This window comes from Molossus molossus, unplaced genomic scaffold, assembly GCF_014108415.1.
Source record: "Molossus molossus isolate mMolMol1 unplaced genomic scaffold, mMolMol1.p scaffold_m16_p_9, whole genome shotgun sequence".
NCBI lineage: Eukaryota > Metazoa > Chordata > Mammalia > Chiroptera > Molossidae > Molossus > Molossus molossus.
Window position 1 is genome coordinate 94116866 of NW_023425403.1, and position 21000 is coordinate 94137865.

At 36.6% G+C, this 21000-nt stretch overlaps 1 protein-coding gene and 1 pseudogene across 7 annotated transcripts in view; one reads left to right on the top strand and one right to left on the bottom strand.

Moving 5' to 3' along the window:
* CAB39L (calcium binding protein 39 like) overlaps positions 1 to 21000 on the bottom strand; it is a 146944-nt gene that overhangs the window by 85470 nt on the left and 40474 nt on the right. For 4 of the 7 annotated variants that reach the window (XM_036250116.1, XM_036250115.1, XM_036250114.1 and 1 more), the window contains exon 3: positions 3235 to 3372. The exons of 2 other annotated variants lie outside the window; for them this stretch is intronic. The gene's annotated coding sequence lies outside the window, so the exon portion shown is untranslated. Of the gene's footprint in view, positions 1 to 655; positions 680 to 3234; positions 3373 to 21000 lie in introns of those variants that run through there. One more of the 7 variants, XM_036250120.1, reaches the window with a different exon arrangement.
* LOC118622454 lies at positions 16165 to 16693 on the top strand (annotated as a pseudogene).

The window sequence follows — 21000 nt, forward strand, 5'->3', positions numbered from 1 at the left end:
TTTTTAAAATTTTTTTTTTTTATCCTCACCCGAGGACATTTTTCCATTTTTTGTTCAGGTAGAGTGGGAGGGAGAGAGAGGAACAGAGAGAGAGAGAGAGAGAGAGAGAAACATTGATGTGAAAGGGACACATCGAGTGGCTGCCACCCGCACAACCAACCAGGGCCGGGGACAAACTGCAACCGAGGTAGGCGCCCTTAGCGGGAACCGAACCTGGGTCTCTCAGGACCGCAGGCCGACGCTCTTAACATAGAGCCCTGGCCGGTCTGGCTCAGTAGAGCATCGACCTGCAGACCAAAGAGTCCCGGGTTCGATTCCAGTCAAGGGCACATACCTTGGTTGCTCTTTGTCCCCGGCCCCATTTGGGGTTGTGCGGGTGATAACCAATCGATGTGTCTCTCTCACATCGATGTTTCTCTCTCTTTCTCCCCCTCCCACTCTGTCTGAAGATAAATATAAAAGTATCTTTGGGTGAGGATCAAAATAAATAATAATAAAATAAAAATTAACAAAGAAAGTATTTTTTAATCAAATGGAAAAGTTTTTCTGTCACTAAAAATCATACCATATAGCTCTGGTCAGTTTTGCTCAGCGGTTAGAGCATCGGCCCACAGACCAATGAGTCGCGTTTTCAATTCTGGTCAAGGGTACATACCTTGGTTGTGGTTCCACCCAGGTTGAGGTCGTGTGTCTCTCTCACATCAAAGTTTTTCTCTGTCTCTTTCTCTCCCTCTCTCTCTCCCTCCCTCTCTCCCTCCCTCTCTCCCATTCTATCTGATGATAAAGAGAAAAATATCCTCGAGTGAGGATTAAAAGAAAAAATCATACAATATAAGTGTAATCTTATTTATTGTATTATTCATTTTTCATTACTTTTTTTACATTTGTTTATTGTATTACTAATTTTAAAAGTTTATATCTTGGCACTTTAGAGGAACTTTTAGGGCAAGTGTAATTAAGCTTAATTGCAACTTCATTGGAGTTTTCCAAATAAGCCACTTTTCTTCGTAAGGATCCCAGTACACATAGGCAAATACATAATTCTTTTGAGTTAAAGTTGACACCTTACTTCAGAATGTCTTATGTACTCAAGACACCTAGCTGGTAAATTGCCTTCCCTCATCAGCATCCCTACTCATTTGGGATTGCCACCAAGTTACATTATGGTATTTTCTTTTTCTCTTAATAGTTAGGCCTATTCTATACTACTATTGCTTTGTTAGAGTTTCACAATACAATCAATTCTTGTCAGGTCATTTCTTTCATAATGAAAACTGTGTACCTTTAACCCCTTTTCTTTTTAGGATACTTTGGAAAAAGTACTCAGTTCCATTTTTTTGTGAACTAAAGAGTTTAGCCTTCATCCAGTCACTATTTATTAGGTACCTAATTAAGTGTCAGACACTGGGCTACACTTCAAAAATAAATAATAAGCATAAAGGCAATGGCTAGAAATATTCCTGTAGCAAGGAAAAGAATAATCACTGGTTTTAATGTGAGCTTAGCTCTCATAAACAGTGCAATCAATCTTGAAAGCTCTTAAAAGTATCTAGAAATCCTATTTATAAGCATTCTTTCAAATACTCACCCATCTCTCTGTAAACTTGCTTTTCTCCCAGAATTAATATTTCAAATAAAGGTAAGGTTTTATTCAACATAATTGTTTTTATATTTAGTTTCATCACTAGAACTGATTTCTAACAATTTTCAGGGTGGCGATAATTTTGCTACTGTGTGAGTAAAATATATTCTCAGGCTATAATAAAAGCCAAACAATAATTTGTTAAATTGTTTCCCAGGGAAGATGGGTCCCAAATTCTCAACAATCAACTCACAAATAAACTTCTCAAGTACAAAACATTTGTAAACTGGGGATGACTTATTCCTTATTTCTATATGAGCTTAATAAATGCTGCCACCACTAACTTAATGACAATGAATTACTAGTTTAAAAAAATTATTTGGAAGATTGTGCAGTTGTGTGCCAGCCCTCCATCAGTCCAAGAGGACTGAGTGTGGGAAATTCTGTAAATAAGTAAAAACTGGTTTGTGATATTATCTCTATTGTATTTACTTTTTACTTTAAGTGCAAGATACTGGTCCAGAAAAGGTTTCCACAGACAAACTGAGTTTCTTATTATACAAAGATCAACAGAATTAAAAAAAAAAAAACCCACAAAACAAAACCTGTTCTACTGGCTTCTGTACACATAGAGGAAATATTAGAGAAAGTACAGCCATTTTATATTATGTCTAGGGTACAAATCCTTTTAGTATATTTACTGACACTCTGCTGAAGTTTTCATTTCAGCTAAGTTGTTCTGTCTTAAAGAATTCACTTGAATTAATAAGGACATTTTTGAGGTTGGCAAAGAGTAGATTAGAAACTTTGCTTAGAATGGTGCATCTTTACATAATGACTCAGTTTAGCAGCTAACAATATATACTTCCTTCTGCCAACAGAAGAATTATTACATGCCTTCCATTGATGCCTTAAAAATTAGCAAACGATTTCCTATGTTAAGCTTGTATCATAATGTGAATGCATATTTTAAGAATGTATTTTTCTTTTTTCTGCTCTGTTGCTTATATACATATATGCATCTGGTTATTTTAGTTCTCCAGCAGACCAACATTATGTGAGAGGTTGATAGTAGCTATAAGAACAAAATAACTGCATTATTCCTTAATTTAAAATCCATGTGCATTCATTTTGAATCAAATGGTAAATCTGATATGTAAATTGTCTAATTTATTTTCATTACAGAACTTTCAAAAAATAATGTGCCACTCAAATCCTGAGAGAATGCTACAATTTATAATAATTGAAAATATCAAACATCACAATGATAATTTTAAATGTACTGACACTAGACAGATAAAGATAACTTGAATTTTCATGAAGTTGAAAGAGAAATGAAAAATGATATACTGTCATTATTTTATTTTTGGAAACTGTAAATAAAAACCCATTTCCAAAATAAGATATTTCATGGACACAGAATAGTTGGTAGTGGTTCAAGTGTCTTAGGCAACAGAGGAGTATTGTTTTGTAGTCTTTGTTTTTTTAAACCTCTCCTAGTAACAGCAGTTTATCATTTAAAGAGAAACAAGGTAACAACATGATTTTAAATGAATATATAAGCAATAAATGTAAAACCTTAGCTGAAACTAAAGTTTACCATATTAATTCCATTTCTACAAATTGGTATAGATAACCTGGTTGATACTTACCAAATGTTAGAGAAATCCCCAGGCTCATCTAAGCAACAAAAAGTAGACACATGGTGAGGTGCTGAAGACAGCTCTCTCTCCAGCTAAACGGACTTTAGATGAAGTAGCCTTTATCTTCCATTCAACAGAGGGTGATTCCTATTACCAAAGTGTGGCAAAGAAAAGAGTTTCCACAATCCCGTCTTGACTTTCTGCCTCTCTCTTTGAAGAGTAACAGTTACCACCGGAAAACGTTAGCAGAAAATGATCACTTGAACACTCACACAGGGCAGCTGTAAATTTCCACTCTCTTTGCTTGCTCTCAGATTCCAAGCTTTGCTTGTCTCTTAATCTGTCACAGGCAGTTCTGTTTCTGGTCAAACCAGCTTGCTTATGTGTTCTCTTCTCCCTCTCTAACACCCTCTTTTAGAAACATAATCACACAGTCATAGCTCCCCCTACCCCCACCCCCCGCCTCTGTCCAAATCTTGGAACGTCACAAGAATGTGTATAAGACAATTAAGCTGAGGCAAAACTAATTCTTGGCCAAAAACAGAGTCTAGGGATAAACAAAAACTTTTTCTCATCACATTTTCTCCCTGTAAGTTCTATACTTGTTCATGCGTGGGGTTTTGTCAACAGATTAAACTGGTCTGACCATCTTGTTTAAAAATGTAAATATGTAAATAAAGGTTTCTAATAAAGGCATGTTAATAGTGATAATAAAAGATTCATCTGCTAATGTGTTAGTTCCTCAGGGAGAATGCTATCCCCAATCATAATAAGAAAGTGTGGCAAGTAATTTAATCTTGAGATTCAAAAAGTAAAGAGTTTTTAGAATTAGAGTATTCATAATTTAATTTTAAGTGTAATTTTGTGAAAATTTAATGTATTTTGAAATAGGGTATATGTTGAAATTTAGAACCAACATCTGCAATTATAAAAGGGAAAATGATAAAGAATATAAAATATTGACAATAAAGATAATAAATAGAACAGCTTAATCCTGGCCAGTGTGGCTCAGTTGGTTGGAGTGTCAACCCATACACCAAGAGGTTGTGGGTTCGATTTCCAGTCAAGGAACATACCTAAGTTGTGGGTTTGATCCCCAGTTGGGGCATATATGGAATGGCAACTGATTGATATCTCTCTTTTACATCCATGTTTCTCTCTCTCTCTCTAAAAATAAATAAGCATGTCCTTGGGTAAGGATATAAATAAATAAACAAATAAATAAAACTGCTTATACCATTCATGTGCAAACCCAATGTAATTATTTTGTTTAGGAAGTCTCTCCCCACCACACACAAATATAAGGTCAGGATGTATAATACCTCTTCAATGAAAATGTAAAAGTTAAAGGCTACAAAAAAAACAACAACATTTTTTCATTATTATACATATATAATTACGGAGCAAAATATGTTAAAATTTTGGATCTCTCTGTAAGGTTTGGGACTGAGAAATTAGGTAGAAAGTTGAGTGAGATGGTTCATGACAGGCTTAGGTAGCATTTGTAGAAGTTCTTTGAAATTAGGAAGCAATGTACTCAGCTTGGAATACATACTGGCTCTGTGAAAATGCTAATCAAAGCCTGTTTTGGAATTTTCAGTTCTAGTTCCTTAGTTCCATGATTTTTAGATTCTCTCTCTTCTACTATGTATTACCAATCAAAATTCTTTGGTTCTTCTGATGACATACATCTTAATTACAGAGTTGATGGAATTAGTTACTTTTCTACTCTCTGTAGAACTAAGATATCTCTAAGAAAATGAGCTTAAATAAAGTAAAAAGTAAATATCTTTAAACAGTTGTTTATAATCCTTAAGAGAAATAAGCAAATAAAGCTTGAATTTATTTCTTAATCTATCATATATTTAATACATATTTCTGAATATACATATTTTATTTAAAAACATGTTTCTTAATCCGGTTCATTTAGACTTTTAAAATTTAAATATATTATAAGGTAATTTGCATCTTAACACCTAAGAAATAGGCATCAAAGAGGATTAGAGATTAGTTCTGCTGATTATTCCTTCAATTATTATTTTTTTAATCCTCACCCAAGGATATTTTTCCATTGATTGTTTTTTGCTTTCTTTTAGATAGAGTGGGAGAGAGGGAGAGAAGGAGGGAGGGAGGGAGGGAAGGAGAGAGAGAGAGAGGGGGGAAGACACATCAATTGGCTGCCTCCTGCACAACCCCAACCACAGCTGGGGATCGAACCTGCAACTGAGGTACGTGTCCTTGACTGGGAATTAAACCCACAACTCTTTGGACCGAGGGCTGACACTCTAACCATTGGGCCAAACTGGCCAGGGCTTTTTCTTTTTTTAAAAAATATTTTTATTGATTTTTAGAGAGAGCAGAAGGGAGAGGGAGAGAAAGAGTGAAAGATCAATGTGACAGCAAAACATCGTTTGGCTGCCTCCTGCATGGCACCTTCTGGGGATCGAGCCCAAAACCCAGGCATGTGCCCCAACTGGGAAATGAACCGCAATCTTTCCATGCATGAGACGATGCACAACCAACTGAGCCACACTGTCCAGGGCTAGAGTTTTATTTCCTGTTTTTAAAGAAATGGAGACTATTCCAAATCACTATAAGGAATTAAGTGACTAGTATCTTCCTATGTCTAAGATTACACTGAAAGAATTCTGGCATAACTGAAGAAATTCAGAATTTGGGGGGGGCAGGTACTTAGAATAACTAACTACAAGGTTAACTTTCATAAAAGTCACTTTAAAATTGGGAGATCTTGTATCTAGCTATGATTCTAAGCCACAAAACAAAGACATATTTAAAATGTATAAGACTGAGTACCCATGATTGTGTGTAGTTTATATTTGATTCCTACTATAGTCGTCCCTTGTTTATCATGGTTAATTCATTCCAGACTCTAGCAGTTGTTCCTGGCGTTGAAGGACTCCTGGGGTGCTCAAATACATAGGCCTACAGTCCATACATAGAGTAATTGTTTTTTTTCTTTTTATCCTCACCTGAGGACATTTTTGCATTCATTTTCAGATAGAGCAGGAGGGAGAGAGGGAGGAAAAGAGAGAGAGAAACATTGATGTGAGAGAGACACATTGGCTGCCACCCACATGACCCCAACGGGGCCAGGGACAAACTGCAACCGAGGTATGTGCCCTTAGCGGAATCGAACCCAGGTCTCTCTGGACCACGGGCCGACGCTCTAACCGCTGAGGCAAACCAGCCAGGGCCATATAGTATTTTAATTTTAATTGTAATACAGGGATGTATAACTGACTCAGACAACCGAGCGCACGCTGTATCATTTTCAGTCTTGATCAATTTTTTAATGAATATATTTGAAAAAAACCGCAAAAGTTGAAGTGCGAAGTGGCGAGGGACACCATTTTTAAGATGCATACAAAGAAATCACAAAATGTGACCTTATATTAGACCACAAAGACATCAATAAATTACCAAAGGAGACACGGTACATGCTTCATCTTCTGAACACCAGCTGATAAATCTAAAATTTTTCAAGAGATAAGCAAATGTTCTTTAAAAAAAATAAGTAAGTAACCCCTCTTAATACTTGACAATTAAAAAGAACATTCTTCTAAAAATTATTTGGACAAAAAATTAACAGTACAACTGTAGTGATTTCTGTACTGTGAGAGAGGGGAAACAAACAAGGTAAGCCTTACAATTGCCCCAGGCTGCAGAGCAGAGAGGAGAACCAAAACAGGGCCTCACTTTCTCCCCTAGTTGAAGAGGTAGAGTTGAGAATTCAAGAAAGCCATTGTGACTAAAATTCACAGGGAAGAATTATCAGAGAGGAGAACCTGCAAAGAGCACCTCAGAGATCTGTAGAGGGTTCCCCTCAAATCTTCAACCAAGAACTGATCAGTGTATGTCTGTGAGAAAACTCTCCATGGCAAGGAAAGAACCACTTGAGAAAAGCAGGCTGAAGAATTCCCAGTACTCACACAGGGCTGGGAATAGTTCATGTTCCCAATAGCCAGGGTGAAGAAATCTCATAATATATAGAAAAAGGAGTTGAATGGTACTCAGGATATTGCCTCAGAAGTGGCAGCAAATAGATTAAAGGATGTTATGGTCTCTTCTAATAGAGCTTACAAGTAAGCCTTGAAAGAAGCAAGCTCTTTCCAAATAAATAACTGCATCCTATAGAAGAATTCAAAATATTTAAAGACCATTTTAGAAATCTAGCACACAACATAAAATTCACAATGTCTGGCATCCAGTCAAAAACTACCAGGCATGCAAAAATCAGAAAAATACAAGGTATAACAGGGGGAAAATCAATCAATAGGAACTGACCCAGAAATGACAGAGATTACAGAATTAGTACATAATTCTATTAAAACCACTTTTACAAATACACTCCATAGGTGCAAGAAGGTATAAGAAAGCAAAAATATGTTAAGGGGAGACATGAAAAAGACCCAAATCAAATTTCTAGAGGTTAAAACTATAATTTCTGAAATAAAAATTATACCAAACAGGATGAATGGGTTGAACACTGCAGAAGAAAGATAGAAAACTTGGAGACATAAGTTATCAAAATAAAACACTGAGAGAGAAAACACCCCCCCCCCAAAATAAACAGAGCAACTCTGAACAGGAAAACTTCAAGCAACCTAATATATCTATCTATCTATCATTTATGTCCTAAAAGGAAAGGAGAGAAGGAAAAACAGAAACAACAGTTGAAGAAATAATGATTGAAAGTTTTCCAAATTTATTGAAAATCAAAACCCACAGATCTAAGAATCACAATGAACCAAGAAAACTATGCCAAAACACAGTATAATCAAATTGCTTAAAATCAGTGGTAAGAGGATATCTTAAAAGCAGTCTAAAAAGACACATTACATACAGAGAAAAAAAGAAATGAGGTGGATTCCTCATCAAAAACAGTGCAAGTCAGAGACACTGGAGCAACATCTTCAAAGTACTAAAAGAAAATAACTTTCAACATATTTCAGAAATGAAGACTCAGAAAAGCTGAATTAATCACCAACAAATCAAACTTAAAAATGTTAAAGGAGATCCTTTCTTCAAGCAGAAAAAAATATTATATTAAATAGAAATTTTCACAAAGGAATAAATAGCTCTAGAAATAATAAATATGTAGGTAAATATAAAATTATTTTTTATTTTAAAAATTCTTTTTTTAAAAAAATTTGTTAATCCTTACCTGAGGATATTTTTCCAACTGATTTTTAGACAGGTTGAAAAGGAAGGAGGGAGCCCTGGCCGGTTTGGCTCAGCGGTTAGAGCCTCAGCCTGCGAACCAGAGAGTCCCGGGTTCGGTTCTCGCTAAGGGCACGTACCTTGGTTGCAGTTCATCCCCAGCCCCTGTTGGGATTGTGTGGGTGGCAACCAGTCAATGTGTCTCTCTCCCATCGATGTTTCTCTCTCTCTCTCTCCCTCCCTCTCTCCCTCCCGCTTTGAAGATGAATGCAAAAATGTCCTCGGGTGAGGATAAAAAAAAAAGAAAGAGAGAGAGAGAAAAGGAAGGAAGGAGGGGCAGAGAGATAACACTGGACAAGTTTTCCAAATGTGACTAGCCATCACCCTTTCTCAAACTTGTGACGGTATCCAGCTCTAAGATTTCTGTTCATTATATACTTCGGAATCAAGTTTGAAGTAGCTCCTGATGGTTCAGCATCCTATGGTTCAATTATAAATAAAATACCCACAACCACCCCTGACAAGACATCTAATAAACAAGACAAAGGGAAAACAAGACACAGGCAGTAAATACCCCCACATGAAAAAAAGGAGATATAGAAACATCAATCCATAATATATATGATATTTTACTGGACCAGAAGAGCAAGCTTCCCTGCCTGGGGAGGCAAATGAGTTCCTTAGTTACCATATTGCCCTTAGTTCTAATTTCTCTAATCTTTGGGAGAATCTCCCCTATTATCCTCCAAAACTATATTTGAGAGGATCCTTGTGGATGGATCCTGATGGGGAGTTTTTCTGCTGACTTAGTCTACTTACTTTGGGGTCAAATTTAGGGATCTGAGAGTTTCCAGTCAAGATGGGAAATCACAGGCCATTACTTCTCAGGCTTGAATTTCTTTGACCATACAGCTATCTTAGAATTTTAAATGGCGTTTAATCCCTTTGCCTTTTGCCTCCTACTAATCAAAGCCAGAAATTATTGAATCTGGGCCTGCTATTGTGATTTTTGTCTTTAACAGGCTTTATTGCTCTGCCTGTTACTAAAACTCACAGGTTAAACTGCTTCTATTTTGGCCTTTTCTTCCAAAGAAATGGGACAAATATGTCAGTTACACACAGGCTGCATCCCAGTAGATGTCTCTGTATTCCAGGATTGACTGTTATCTTTGCCCAACAAGTGAGAAGTGGCAGGAGATGTTTAGGTTTTCAAGTTCCTCCTTGGTTCTAATAATATGTTTTCTTTCTAATTATATCTTTTGTATCTTCTAATATCTTTTTCTAGGTGCTTTCGTATCTTTCTCACACTTTCTGCCTCCCTGCTTTTGCTCATACTAATTTAGCTCAGAGCTGTGATCACAATGGAGAGACAAACAGGCAGGCAATATTAATAATGCTTAGGAAGTTTTAAAGCTCTCAAGTTCTATATATGCCCTTTTAGTTATCCTTTCCCACAGGAGCTCCTTCTTTGTCTTTTACTCAAAATCCTTTGACAAAAATTCTAGCCAGGTAAGCTTTGAAAAACCATATTGTCCTACTTCTGATTATGACTCATTTTACTACCTGTGACTTTGTTCATTTACAGTATCATGAGGAAGGCGACTTAAAAATCTGGCAATTGAAAGTGATGTCTTGAGATTATTAAATAAGACTTCCTTTTGATTGGACTTGACTCATATCGTTGGATCATTCAGTGTTTTTTATTGCGAGAAGGCAGAAATTTTATAGCTTCCTTTTGCCCTAATCTTGCCTGCACCTTTTATCAAACTTCTAGCCAAAGTACATTCATTTTTTTTTAAGGATAACTTTTATATTTACTGTAGCATGTTACATATCTCTATTTTTTATTTTTTATTAATTAATTTTTGTTACGGATGTTTCTCCTTTTTCTCCCCTAGACACCCTCCTCCCGATCCTGCCCCCACCTCAGTATTGTCTATGTCCATTGGTTATGCATACATGCATTTTAGCAAAGTATATTCATTTTTTATTACTTAAAATAATAAATTCCCATTTATTTTATTATTTTTATTATATTTTATTATTTATTATCAGTTCTATCCATTACTCCACTTCCTATTGTACATAACTTCTGTATTTAACTTGCTACAGAAAGCGGTCAGTCTCTGTTTTCCCCATATTCTTCTCACCAGATTAATAACATTACTGTTACCTAAACAGATAGAACTTTGCATTATGTTAGTTTTAATTATACTTCTAAGGTTGGTGAGGGTGCAGTAAAACAAAAACTCTAGTACTTTAACATAGAGTGTAAATTAACATAATTTTCCTGCAGAGATATTTACAATAAGTGACAAAAACCCCTAAAATATTCCTATACCTTTTTACTTAGTAATTCAATGCTTACAAATTTATTATAAGAATTATCAGTATGCAACAAAGTACATACAGAAATATTTATCACACTACTTACAGCAAAACCAAAAACCAAAAATACACAAACAATTTGAAAGTCCAAAGCTATAAGATTAATTATATTTAATCATTGCTACATGTGACATGAGCACTGACAAATAAAGCAGTTGTCCAAACAGCCAGCATAGTCTTAGGGCATTCAGTACACATGCTAAACATTGAGTATAGATCATTCATCCATACAGAATATCATGATCATGTTCTTTAAAAGTATTTAATGAAATGAGGATATATTTATTATATAATATCAAGTTAGAAAAATCCAAGATGCTAAACTTAGTAAAAAAAAAAAAAAAGTGCCCCAATTATTTATCCTATTTTTTTACATAAACATTTCCTTCCAGGTGGACATAGAAAGATTACCAAAATGTTAACATTGGCTCATTGGTGATTATTTTCTTCTTGTATTCGTGTATGTTTTTCAAATGTTCTGTAATTAACACATATGTAGTCAGTTTTGTTACAATATGACATAGGTGTTACTAAATATCACTGTGCTACATAAAAACCTACAATAAGAATCACAGGAATCATGGGGAACGTGGGCTTAGAGCTCAATACTCAAAAATCTTTGTCAGAGACATTTAAAAAAAAGGTAGAAACCTAATAAAAACAGTAACAAAGTTTTACACATGTTAAATAGTTAGAAAATATATAAACACTACAATAAATATGGCACTTCACCTTGAAAAAGACCTGACATGTGCTTGTGAAAGTGAGTATTAGAAGAGTTGTAGCTTGTGAATTATTTTGAAACAGTAGAAATAGGGTTATCTGAAATCAGCTGGAAAGTTGTAACATCAAATACGGATGGATGTGACTCATATAACGTGGTACACTGAGAAAGTTGGTAGGTGTTGTAGGTATGTGCATATGTGCATTTTGTGTATTCCTCATGGCTTTGTTCAGCTGGGTGGTTTTCTGCATTTATGTAGTGTTTCTCACAAATGAAACTACACAAAAGCAAATGAGAAATCTGCATTATGCTCAAATTGTTCCTTAACATATTAATATGTGGGAATAAATTTGCATTTTCAAAAGAAGTTTTATAGCAGAAATGACTATTACTTTTACATCATAAGATACATGTATATGCATATTTACATATACATAGGGTGGGACACAAGTAGGTGTACATATGGAAAATAATAAAATAATTAACAAATAATACATAAGAATAAACTCTGTGTACTCACAACTGTAGACCTACTTTTGCCCCACCCTGTATGTTGAGTGTGCTCAAAAGTAGTATTGTGGACCTTTTGTAATTTTGCTAATTTGTTTAACTAGATATCTTCATTTATTTACTTTTAATCCTCATCCGAGATGTTTAGAGAGAGAGAGAAACATCAATGGGAGAGAGAAACATTGATCAGTTGCTTCCCATACACACCCCAACTGGGGATCCAGTTGTCCCCGGCCCGGTGGGGTTCGTGTGGGTGGCAACCAGTCATTGTGTGTCTCTCGCATAGATGTTTCTTTCTCTCTCTTCTTCCCTCTCTCCCTCCCATTCTATCTGAAGATAAATGCAAACTAGGTATGTGCCCTGACCAGAAATCACACCTTCAAACTTTTGGTGTACCAGACAATGCTCCAACCAGTTGAGTTACTCAGCCAAGGAGAGATTGTTTTTTTTTTAAAGTAGTATTTACGTCCTGGATGGTTTGGCTCAGTGGTTGGAGCATTGGCCCGCGGACCAGAGTGTCCTGGGTTCAGTTACTAAGGGCATGTACCTCATTTGCAGTTTGTCCCTGGCCCCGGTGGGGTTCGTGTGTGTGGCAACCAGTCAATGTGTGTCTCTCACATCAATGTTTCTTTCTCTCTCTTCCTCCCTCTCTCCCTCCCACTGTATCTGAAAATAAATGCAAATATGTCCTCAAGTGAGGATAAAAAAATTTTTTTAAGTAGTATTTACATCTCTCTTATTCCCATTGCCTTTTTTTCTTCACATCTCATTCATGCTTTTGTTTCTCTATTTTTTTTCTACTCCTAAAGACAATAGTGTAGATAGAAAATAACATTTGATTTATTCTTTAATAGTCGATGACAATAAAGGGGCCCCAAAGCAAAGAACCTGTTTACTGTTGTAGGAGCTTGTCCTGCTATCCATGTACCACAGATAACCTCTAGTTCTTCCTTCTCATAATTTCCATTTCAGACAGAATTACCATTGTGGGTCTGACAGTTCCTTAAAGATATTCAAATTGCTTTCATAAAAGCAGAATATAGAGCCATGAGCTGGGCAGCCCAGTTGGTTAGAGCACTGTTTCAGGGTTCAATCCCAGGTAAGGGCACATATACAAATCAACCAATACATACATAAATCAGTGGAACAACAAATCTATGCTCCTCTCTCCCTCCTCCCTTCCTCTCTCTCTCTCTCAAAGAAAAAAAATCAAATCAATAAATTTAAAAATATTTTTTAAAAATAAAAACATTAAAGCAGAATATAAAAGAAATATTATAGGAGACATGCTTTAGAGAAGTCCAAGTTGCACAGAAATTGAAGTGAACTCATAAAATGAAAAGCACATTTCCAACTGTCCATTAATTGCTAATCTTTAAAAGGTCTTGTAATTAATTTCAAGATAACAAAGCTTAATTATTCGGGTTTTTCTCTTAAGCTATTTTTGCTTCACATTTCCTTCGATTTTTTTTTTTTTTGGAAATAGAAAACTGAATAGCAAAAATGAGGTGACACCCCTACTCTTATTTACTGTATTTCCAAAACTCCAGAGCAGTTTCTTAAAACCAAGAATATCACTCTTTTCCTCACTTTCCAGCACTACTATAGCCCCTGCTGGTACAGAGCTTTAGTGGCGGTGGAAATAGCCCACAGCAGTAAGATTTCCTGTGCCAGTCTGCAGAATGACTGACTTTTCCCTAAAGCCAAGAGAGTATATATCTATACCTGTATCTATTTAATAATAAATAAATATACAGTCTCTGAAAGCTTTTATGTGATAAGCTATTCTGAACATTCTTCACATCAAATAGCAAGTTTCATAGACTATAGAGTATTTGGCATTAGACCCAGATTTGAATGAAAACTGATTGTGACAGGGGCAGGAGGGAAAAAGAGAATAATAAGGAACTAATCATAATGGGGCACTAGCCACAGTTATAAGAAATATTAACCATCCTTGCTCTGTTAACTGTGATTGCTTTGTTCTGATTAAAGAAAGCACATTCTGACTTGGCTGGGAGCTGTATGCCCTGGGAGTTTACCTCAGGAATGCTGTCGATTCTTCTTATCTGAGAACAAAGGGGAACTGCTAAACATCATGGAAAGATTAACAACTTTGTTATTGGAACACTGGAATCCTGAGGTGATGTACTGGTGACCATCCCTTGCAACCCCCAGCCCACAACCCCCAGCCCACATTCCCTCCCCTAGCTGTAAACATTTTACCCATTTTTAAAATTTTATATGTTTAACCCTCACTGGAGGATACGCTTTCATTTATCTTCATATAGAATGGGAGGGAGGGAGGGAGAAAGGGAGAGAGAGAGAAAGAGAGAGAGAGAGAGAAACTTCAGTGTGAGAGACACACATCGATTGGTTGCCTCCCACATGACCCCAATGGGGGACGGGACTGAACTGCAACTGAGGCACATACCCTTGACTGGAATCGAAACCATGATTCTTTGGTCCGTGGACCGAGGCTCTAACCACTGAGCAAACCACCCAGGGCCATTTTACCCATTTATTTTCCCTCTCTGCCTATCTTCCCTTCCCTATGTATCCTTTGTCTTTCTACCCTTATATAAACAGCCAGCTAATGAGAGTAGAGCAGAGCAGATTTTATACGATCACCTACTGATCTTCCATACTGCTGGGATTATTGGAATCAAACACTCATATACAATTCAGCCTTGGCTCTACTTAACTGGCTCAAGTAGTGATAGGCAGCCTGGACCTGTTTGTTGTCTGGTTTTAATTGTGCATAAGTAACACATCTTTATATTAGAGATAATAATATATACTTCCAGGACTGGTTGTGAGGATCAAGTGAAATAATATTCATACCTGCCTGGCATTTAGTTAAGAGATAAATGTTAGATACTGCTCCACTTATAAAATAAAAAAAACAATCCTAGCACATATTTTTAAATCAGTCCAGCACAGTTGGCCTGTTACAGCTCCAGCATGTTGTAGATCCACTGGAGGAGTCACAAGCAGTGTGTAATAAACTTCACTTATTAAATCCTTAGTAGATACAAACTAGTCTACTAGTTATATCCGAAATACACACGACAAACCATTAACTATGTGTTTAAGGACTTTTTAATTTGTCCTATATACCAATCAGACCAAAATAATTCCCTTAAAAGAATGCGGGATGGAACAATTATAAAAAGCATAGGATAATGATACAGAAACCTTGGCTTTTAGGCTAGACTCATTATTTGCTTGCCTTGTGCCCAAGTCAATTAACCTCTCTAAACTTTAGTCTCTATACTATATTTAAGGAGGAACAGTTCATCTATCTCTCATAGGATTATAAAAATTTTGTTACACACAAACATAACTAATTAGACAAATTAGTAAACTAGAAAACTAGTAAAATGAAATGAGTTCAAAGAGTAAATATATTCTTTTTCTCTAGAACTTAACCCAAGTCAAACTAGAAAAACTTCCAGAAGTTACTATTATTGAATCCACCATAATGGAACTGAACAACCAAGTTAAAAAAAAAAAGCATTAACCTCATATCAGATACCCTAATTAAAAGCTAAAGCTGAGGTGGAAACAAGGAAAATGGGAATATTAGCAACTTGATCTAAGTAAAAATTACAATCTCAATGGTTCTAGAAGTGACACAAGGGTGCCACAATATTTGTGGATTCGAAATTAATAGTAAATTATCAAAGAGATGGTTCTATAATAATGTTTGATTTTACCCTTGATTAATCCATATATTTTGTTCCAAGAGGTAAGTTTTGGATAATTTCTATGTGACATAAAGTAGTTGTCATGCCCTGGCTGGTTTGGCTCAGCAGTTAGAGCGTCAGCCCACGGACCAGAGAGACCTGGGTTCGGTTCCTGCTAAAGGCATGTACCTCAGCTGCAGTTTGACCCCAGCCCCGGTTGGGGTCATGTGGGTGGCGACCACTTGATGTGTCTCTCTCACATTTATGTTTCTCTCTCTTCCTTCCTCTCTCCCTCCCGCTCTATCTAAAGATAAATGCAAAAATGTCCTTGGGTGAGGATACAAAAAATAAATAAATAAATAAATAAATAAATAAATAAATAAATAAAAAATAAATAAATAGAATTTCTCAAGTCCAAGTGGAGTGAGCAAACTAAGTGGTTGTGTCTCAGTTATAGCTTGCAGCATGGCTGACCAACTGACTAATGAGCAGATTGTAGAATTCGAAGAAGCCTTTTCACTATTTGACAAAGATGGTGATGGAACTATATAACAAAGAAATTGGGAACTGTAATGAGGTCTCTTGGGCAGAATATCACAGAAGCAGAGTTATAGGACATGATTAATGAAGTGGATGCTGACAGTAAGGGCACAACTGACTTGCAGAATTTCTGACAATGATGGCAAGAAAAATGAAAGACATAGACAGTAAAGAAGAAATCTGAGAAGCATTCAGTGTTTGATAAGGATAGCAATGGCTGTATTTGTGCAGCAGAGCTTCGCTATGTAATGATACACCTTGGAGAGAAGTTAACAGATGAAGAGGTTGATGAACTGATCAGAGAAGCAGATATTGATGGTGATGATCAAGTAACTATGAAGAGTTTATACAAATTATGACAGCAAAGAGAAGACATTGTACAAGTGTGTTAAATTTCTTGTACAAAATTGTTTATTTGCCTTTTCTTCATTTATAACTTATCTGTAAAAGTTTCTCCCAACTGCAAAAAAAAAAAAAGCATGTATAGTAATTAGGACTCCATTTTCCCGTGTTTTCTTCCATTACCTTACTGTCATTGTGCTGAAACCTTATTTTTAAAATTGATCAAGTAAGTAATACTAATGTCTGAAAAAAACAGACTTTAAAGCGAAGGCTATACTAACAGACAAAGAACGGCACTAAATAATGATAAAGGAAGCAATCTAACAAGAGGATATAACCCTTGTAAACATTTATGCACCCAAAATAGGAGCACCTAAATATGTAAAAATCATCAACAAAGTATTAGCAAGCCAGATTTAACAATGCATTTAGAAGATCATATGCCATGACCAAATGGGATATATTCCAGGGATGCAAGGTTGGTACAATATTCTCAAATCAGTAAACGTGATAAATCACATAAACAAAATGAAGGATAAAAACCACATGATCATATCAATAGACACAGAAAAAGCATTTGATAAAATCCAGCACCCATTTATTAAAAAAACTCTCAGCAAAGTAGGAATACAGGAAACTTACCTCAATGTAATAAAGGCCATATATGACAAAACCACAGCTAACATCATACTCAATGAGCAAAAACTACAAGCTTTCCTCTTAAGATTGGAAAAAGACAGGAATGTCCACTTCCACCACTCTTTTTTTTAAAATTAATCCTCAATTGAGGATATGTGTATTGATTTGAGAGAGAGAGAGAGAGAAATATCAATATGAGAGACTATCATACATGTCCCAACCAGGGATCGAATTCACAACCCAGCTATGTGACCTGATGGGGAATCAAACCCACAACTCTTTGGTGTACAGGACTACACTCCCACCAAATGAGCCACCCAGCCAGGACCACTTTCACTCTTATTCAATATAGTACTGGAAGTCCTAGCCACAGCAGTCAAACAAATAGAAGAAATAAAAGACATCCAACTGGAAAGGAAAAAAAATTAAACTGTTACTTGCAGATAGCATGATATTGTATATAGAGAACCCTAAAGATTCCACCAAAAAACTACTAGAACTGATCAACGAATTCAGTAAAATAGCCCTATACAAAATAAATATCCAGAAATCAGTTGCATTTTTAGACACCAATAATGAACAACCAGAAAGGGAAACTAAGAACACAATCTAGCTGACAATTGTATCAGAAAGATTAAATACCAAGAATAAACATAACCAAGGAGGTAAAAGACCTGTACTCACAAAATTATAAGACACTGAAGAAAAAACTGAAGAAGATACAAATAAGTGGAAGTATATATGGCACTTATGATTAGGAAGAATTAACATCACTGAAATGTCATACTACCCAAAACATTCTAGATTCAACACAATTCCTATTGAGACACCAATGGCATATTTCACAGAACTAGAATAAATATTCCAGATATTTATATAGAACCACAGAAGACCCCAAGTAGCAACATCCACCTTGAGAAAGAACTACAAAGTTGGAGAAATCACACTACCTCATATAAAAATATACTACAAGACCACAGTAATCAAAACAGTATGGTACTGACTGCCAGTCAAGATGGTGGTGTAGGTAAACACAGTACTCGCTTCCTCCCACAATGACATCAAAATTACAACTAAACTACAGAACAATCATCAGTCAGAACCACCTGAAAATGAGCTAAATAGATGCCCTACAACTACATAATTAAAGAATCCACGTTAAGACAGGTAGGAGGGGCACAGGCACAGAAGGGCTGGTCCTACATCCACGAATGGCGGATAACAATCAGGAGGGATACCAGGGTTGTAAAGGTCCTCCCTGAGGAGCAAAGAGTCCCAGCCTCTCACCAGGTTCTCCAGCTCAGGGTTCCAATACCAGAAAGAAAAGTCCCCATAACTTTAGGCTGTAAAAATCAGCGAGGATTGAGGCTGAGGTGCTGGAGTCCCAGGCAGTTCCTCTTAACGTGCCCGCACATGGTCTTACTCGGACTAGCTCCCTCTGGGCTCCAGCACAGAGGAGGAATCTTGAAAGGCACCAGAAACATACAGGGAAGAACTGAGTTGTTTGGCATCAGGGTGAGAGCTAGAGGGGCAGCTTTATCCAGGGCAGATGAGCTGGCAAAGGCCAAAGTTCCTTTGGTGAGCCCTTCCTCCACAGGACCAAGAGAAGGGCACCATATCTGGGACTCTAGCAACCTGGCTCACACTGACCCACCCTGGTCATCATTAAATTATCAACAAAATCAAAAGACAACTCGCTGAATCGGAGAACATATCTGATTCATCTGATAAGGGGCTAATATACTAAATTTATTAAGAACTTATAAAACTCAATACCAAAATAATCCAAACAGCCCTGGCCGGTTTGGCTCAGCGGTTAGAGCGTTGGCCTGCGGTCTGGAGAGACCTGGGTTCGGTTCCCGCTAAGGGCATGTGCCTCGGTTGCAGTTTGTCCCCGGCCCTGGTTGGGTCGTGTGGGTGGCAACCACTCGATGAGTCCCTTTCACATCGATGTTTCTCTCTCTCTCTCTCTTCCTCCCACTCTATCTGAACAAAATATCGAAAAATGTCCTCGGGTGAGGATAAAAAAAATAAATAAATAAACAAAATAATCCAAACAATCCAATTAAAAATGGGAAAAAGAACCTGAATAGACAATTCTCCAAAGAGGACATACAAATGGCCAATAAACATATGAAAAGATGCTTAAAGTCACTAATCATCAGAGAAATGAAAATTAAAACCACAATAAGATATTACCTCACACCTGTCAGAATGGCTATCATTAATAAATCAATAAACAAGAAGTGCTGATGAGAATGTGAAGAAAAAGGAACCCTCCTGCAGATTGGTACAACCACTGTGAAAAACTGTATGGAATTACCTCAAACAATTTAAAATGTCCCTGGCCAGGTAGGTCAGTTTGTTAAAGTATCATCCTGATATGTCAAGGTTGTGAGTTCAGGGCACGTACAAAAAGCAACCAATAAACGCATAAATAAGTGGAACAACAAATTGATGTTTTTCTCTCTAAAATTCATCAATAAATTTAAAAAATTAACAAAAAAATTAAAAATAGAACTTTCTTATGACCCAGCAATTCAACCTCTGAGAATTTATTTATCTGAAGAAACCTGAAACACTAATTTAAAAGAATATATGCACCCCTATGCTCATTGCAGCGTTATTTACAATGGCCAAGATTTAGAAGCAAGCCCAAGTGCTCATCACTAGATGAGTGGATAAAAAAGCTGTGGTGTGAGAAGAAAATGGCGGCAGAGTGAATGGAAGCTACACTGACAATCTCACAGGTTCAAACGGGAATTACAACTAAAATAAAAAAAACATTGCCCTGGCGGTTTTGCTCAGTGATTAGAGCGTCAGCCCATGGACCAAAGAGTCAGGGGTTCAATTCCGTTCAACCGAACATACCTCAGTTGAATTTTGTCCCTGGCCCTGGTCGGGGCCATGCAGGAGGCAACCAGTAGATGTATCTCTCATCTCTCATATTGGTATTTTCCTCTCTCTCTCTCTCTCTCTCTCTCTCTCTCTCCTTCTCTCCTTCCCACTCTATCTGAAGATAAATAGAGAAATATCCTCTGGTGAAGATTTGGAAAAAAAAAAAAAAAAAACTCATCTGGAATAACCAACTGAAAACCAGCTGGACAGAACCCTTATAACCAGGGACATAAAGAGGAGCCCAAATCAAGACTGATATAAGGAAACATTTTTTTCCCTAGAACAATTTGGTAAATTATACCTTCATAAGCAATACTGATGCATTTGGTCCAAAAGATATATGAAGAAATGCTCCACATCACTAATCATCAGGGAGATGCAAATTAAAACAACAATGAGGTATCACCTTACACTAGTCAGAATGGCCACCATCAACAAATCATCAAACAATAAGTGTTGGCGAGGGTGTGGAGAAAAGGGGACTCTAGTACACTGCTGGTGGGAATGCAGACTGGTGCAGCCACTATGGAAAACAATATGGTGTTACCTCAAAAAATTAAAAATTGAACTTCGATTTGACCCAGTGATCCCACTCCTAGGAATATACCCTAAGAAGCCTGAAACACCAATCAGAAAGAATATATGTACCCCCATGTTCATAGCATCACTACAATAGCTAAGATCTGGAAACAGCCCAAGTGTCCATCAGTAGACAAATCAAAAAGCAGTGGTACATATGCACAATAGAGTACTATGCAGCTATAAGAAAGAAAGATCTCTTATCTTTTGAGAAGACATGGAGGGACCTGGAAAGTGTCATCCTACACGAAACAAGCCAAACAGAGAAAGACAAGTATCATATGA